Genomic DNA, 5,587 nt, shown 5'->3' on the forward strand with positions numbered 1-5,587 from the left:
AATTTTGAATGATAGCCTTGCTGGATAGAGTATTCTTGGATTCAGTCCCTTGCTTTGCATTACTTTGTATACTTTATTGCATTCCCTTCTGGTCTTATGTGTTTCTGTTGAGAAATCATTTGATAATCTAATGGGAGCTCCTTTGCAGGTAACTCTTTGTCTCTCTCTTGTAGCCTTTAAGATTTTCTCTTTGTCATTAATGTTTGCCATTGTAATTACGATGTGTCTTGGTGTGGGTCTTTTGGGGTTCAACTTGTTTGGGATTCTCTGTGCTTGTGTGACTTTTTTCTCCCCCATATCAGGGAAGTTTTCTGTCATTATTTCTTCATATAGGGTTTCTAATCCTTGCTGCTATTCTTGTCCTTCTGGAATCCCTATTATATGTATGTTACTTCATTTCATGTTATCCCAAAGCTCCCTTAGGCTCTTCTCTTGCTTTCTAATTTTTTTCTCTCCAGTTGTTGTTCAGATTGGGCTTGTTTCTCTACCCTGTCTTCTAGTTCACTAATTCGGTCCTCTGCTTCTCTTAGTCTACTGTTGAAACCTTCCATTGTGTGTTTTATTGTAACTATATCACTTTTGAGTTCTTACTGATTCTTACATCGGTAGTTGATTTTCTCGTCCATCTGGCTTATGAACTGTATGACCATTACTCTGAATTATTTTTCTGACATATTGCATGCCTTCGTTTCATTTAGTTCCCTTTTTTGGATTATTTTCCCCTTTTCTTTCCTTTGGGGCTGCTTTTTGGTCTCCTCATTTTTGCTGTCACTGAAGGGTCCAGTTGCCAAGTTTCACAGGGCCTGAGCTGTGGCTGTGGGCTTGGCAGGAGTGTAGTGCACCCCGACCGTCAGAGGCTGGTTCAGGGGACTGGGAGATGTGTGGCCACCGCAGTGTGGTGGGAACCATGTGCACCGACAGTCAGGGGCCGGCTTGAGTCCTGGGACATGAGGCCAGCAGGAGCTGCACGTGCAGACGGTCACAACCAGTGTGGGTACCCATGAGATGCACAGCTTTCACAGTACGGCGGGAGCTGCATGCCAACAGTCAGGGGCCAGCTCCAGTGCCTGAGAGGCATGGCCGGTGGGACCCCCACACACTGACAGTCAGGGCTGGCTCTGGTGCCTGTGAGATGCAGCTGGTGGGAGCTGTGCATGCAGAGAGTCAGGGGCTGGCTGAGGTGCTCAGGAGGCATGGCCTGTGGGAGCCCTGCACACTAACAGTCAGGGGTTTGCTTGGAATGCATGGCATTTAGGTCACCACAGGGAGTAGGTGGGAGGGACATGCCCTTCGTGACTCACAGGATCCTGAGGCCTGGGTGGCTTAAGTCTCGGTGTCCATTGGTTTGTAGCTGTGGTAGCAGGTCTTTGTCCAGAGTGGCTGTAGAGTCTCGGTTTTCCTCTCAGGCCAGTCTAGGAGGTGGTGAGGCTGGGCTCCTAGTCGCAGTGACTCTGCCCTTCAAGATGGTGTGGTTTCTGTGCCAACACTGACACTGGGGAGTGCTTGCAGCAGTAGCAGGGGATCCCCATTTATGAGAGCCTGGTCTCCCAGCCCTGAAAAGTCTTTCAGTATCTAACTCTCTCTCTCTCTCTCTCTCTCTCTCTCTCACACACACACACACACACACACACACACACACACACAAACACCACACATGTCAACACACTCCCCTTTCACTCCCTCCCTCTCTCACGCTCTCTTCCTTACTCCTGCCCTGCTGGCCGCCATCTTCCTACCTCCTGACTGGTGTTTCTTATTTCTTGGGATATCTTTTTAGAAGTGGGATTACTGGGTCAAATGGAAGTTTCATTTTTATTTTTTTGAGGAAACTCCATATCATTTCTACAGTGGCTACACTAGTCTGCATTCCCACCAGCAGTGCATGAGGGTTCCTTTTTCTCCACATTCTTGCCAGCACTTGTCATTTGTTGATGATAGCCAATCTGACAGGTGTGAGATGGTACCACATTGTCATTTTGATTTGCATCTCTCGGATGATTAGTGACTTTGAGCATGTTTTCATGTCTCTTGGCCTTCCTTCTGTCTTCTTTCAAAAAGTATCCTTCCTTTTGTTAATTTGTATAAATTCCCTAAAAATTTTGGAGATTAAACCCTTATTGGTGATAACATTGGCAAATGTTCTTCCATGCAGTGGGCTCTTTTATTGTTTTGTTGATGGTTTCTTTTGCTGTGAAGAAGCTTTTTATTTTGATGTAGTCACATTTGTTTATTTTCTTCTTAGTTTCCATTATCCTAGGAGCTGTACTGGTAAAGATATTGCTACAACATATGTCTGCTATTTTGCTGTCTATGGATTCTTCTAAGATTTTTATGGTTTCCCATCGTACATTTAAATTCTTTATCCATTTTGAGTTTATTTTTGTGTCTGGTGTAAGTTGGTGGTCTAGTTTCATTTTTTTTTTTTTGCATGTGTCTGTTCAATTTTCCCAACACCACTATTGAAGAGACTGTCTTGCTTCCATTGTATGCTCTTGCTTCCTTTGTCAAATAAGCTGAGTTATTTTTATACTGGCCTGATTTTATACATTATGTGTAGAATTTACCAGTTTACTTCCCAGAAAGCAACTTTTATTCCCAATTCTGGGAAAATTCTGGGGAAACTTTATTTACAATGAGCTTTTTCCCATTATTATTCCAATAATATGGGGATAGAATGTAGGGAGGGCAAATAAAAAGCAATTGTTTTACTAAATGCCTTTCATTTTCAGAGTAGAAGGTATGCTTAACCTGGAATGAAATGGAGAATGATAATATAATTCAGTGCTGGAACTTTTCTCCTTCCTCCACGTTACATTGTATGAACATGGTTAAGAGTGTATTTTCTTTAATTTTCCCTAGAACATTATTAAATCATGATTGTGTGTAATAGCTTTTATGTAAGATTTGTGTTAAAGCATGACATTTAAGTGAAGAAGCATCTAGCTGAGTCCCAATCAATGGACAGAATTGTGAAAGATAACAAAATAGTTTATAGACAATAAGTTTTGGGGTGGTTTGTTATTTAGCAATATATAACTGAGACACCTTGAAATATATTGCAGTTTTGAACTAATATTCTGTGAAATAATGAAACACATTTACACATTTGCACTGCTGCCTCTAAAAAGATTAGTAACATTATAATACTGAGAGTAGATTAATTGTATTATCAATAAATAAAATGCAATATTAAAGTGTTCAGTTCTTATATAATTTAATTCGTATCATTGTATAGTAGGTTTGTTATATTACCTCATAGGTGTGGTTCTTTTGTTTTAAATATTTTTTTATTGATTTCAGAGAGGAAGGGAGAGGGAGAGAGAGATAGACACATCAATGATGAGAGAAAATCATTGATCAGCTGCCTCATGCATGCCCCCTACCGGGGATCAAGCTCACAATCCAGGCGTGTGCCCTTGGCTGGAATGAAACCAAGACCTCCTGGTTCATAGGTTGATGCTCAAACACTGAGCCACGCCAGCTGGGCATAAATGTGGTTGTTAAATACACATCCAATATTAAGTGTTCATATAGTAATTTTTTCTGCTATTAAGGTTGTACAATGAAAAGTATTTTGAGATAACTATTGTAGAAAAATGCACATATAAATAAATAAATCTACCAATGCTCCAAGCTCTTTTGGTCAAACTGCCACTTTGTAAATGGAAGAGGAGGCAGAAGCTCTGGAATGTCCAGTACTGGGAAAATTCTTTTCCCACTGGCATTGAAATGATCAACCTGGATGGTTTCTCTAAGAGTGGGAATCTTCTGACACCTGACAACTCTTCAAGACTGGTATAATATTAATTTTTGTACATGATCTCATTACCAAAACATTAACAGTTCTGTCTTTACCAATATGGAAATCATCAAATTTGCACACTTTGTCGAAGATAAATTTAATGACTCCAGGATGGAAGAAACAATGTGACAATTCAACTGTTAAATCAAATGTTCATTATAAGGATTTGATTAATCATATTCTGTCCATAAAATGAAATGCTCTATAAGTTAAAATAGTTGCAAATGGGATTTTATAATTATGACTTTGGTGCATATTGTTGGTCTATTTATCCCTTCTTCCTTGCAAGCAAAACTTCAGTGTTGTTTATTTTATTTATTTATTTCCTCAGAGATGCTCAAATTTTAATAATATATGCTTACATACATTTGCTACTAAAAATTGAAATAGTACATCAAAAAATTTGTTACAACTCCAATAAGTACAAGAATAAGGTTTTTATCTAAGTCTACTCCATGTTGATATTCTCAATGACATCATCAGAAGAATCTCCATGTAATAGGCAATAACTACAGCTACATCTAAATCTTGGGCCTCCTGATTGAATCAGAAACTTGGTGTGGTATGTCATAACTTCAGTCATTGTTCACATTCTTTCTCACATACTTTCTTTCCGAACACTTGCCACTGTCCTCGCTCCACGCCTCCTCATGGAGAGCAGGCCTTGAGTCAGCCCCAGTCCAGATCCCTTTAAGTTTCTGGGTCTGTTTTGTTGTTGGGATAAACGTTTTGGTGGAAGGGAAGGGCATTTGGTACTAGGGTTGAGAGTCAAGTTATTAAGGTTCTTTGCTAGTACTTCTGAGACAGCTTGAGTGCTAGCTGCATCTTCTTCCCTGGGCATCTGAGAGAACTCCCGGTTGAGGATGGGTTCTTTGCTACTTCTGAGACAGCTTGAGTGCTAGCTGCATCTTCTTCCCTGGGCATCTGAGAGAACTCCCGGTTGAGGATGGGTTAAGCTTCTCTGGTGAGTCCCTCGGAAGTCTAGTCACAGCTGAAGTTCCTCCTGGATTCTGTCCCCAAAGAGTTCAAGCAGAAGGTGAGGCTCAACACTCCCAAATTGCTACAAAGTAGCTCAGAGAAAACCATATAGCCCAGAAACAGAGAGAAAACCCCAAATTCCCACTTCAGTGTTGATTAGAGTCACTTTCCTCATGCATCGGAGGGGCCTTGGGATGCTAATCTTGTTTTCAGCTCCCTGGGTGAATACTGATTAATCAATCCAAGGCGGTCAAAATAACCACCTACTGGTTGTTTTAACCATAGGCACAAATTGCAATTATACCTCTCCCTTTTCTCAGAGAAATTATGGAACCTATCTCCCTTCTCCTAAGAGGATGAACAGAAAAGTATGTAATTCTCCTTGCTACTGATAGTCATGCTGTGATCATGATGGGAACTTGCCTTAGTCTGTTAGGAACACCTTGAATACCAGAGTAGACCAATGGAAAGAATCTGGCTCCTTAAGGGTGTTGTTGAGCTATTCCTGAAACACATTCTACTCTGCATTTTTAATGATGAAAGCTAATAAAATTGCCAATTATTTAAGTCTGATTGCATCTTGACTGATGTAAGAAACTATATTATTTTTAGTGACCAAACTTCATTGATGTTTAATTTGCACAGAGTAAAATGCTAACATTTTCAGAGTACAACTTAATGATTTAGAGAAATGTATACAAACCTTTACCACCATGTCAATTAATATAAGGAAAATTTACATTATTGCCATCCTCGTGTGCCCCTACCCTAGAAAAACAGTGATCTGATTTCCATCAGCATATTTGT

Source organism: Myotis brandtii, unplaced genomic scaffold (genome assembly GCF_000412655.1).
Source record: "Myotis brandtii unplaced genomic scaffold, ASM41265v1 scaffold1579, whole genome shotgun sequence".
NCBI classification, from domain to species: domain Eukaryota; kingdom Metazoa; phylum Chordata; class Mammalia; order Chiroptera; family Vespertilionidae; genus Myotis; species Myotis brandtii.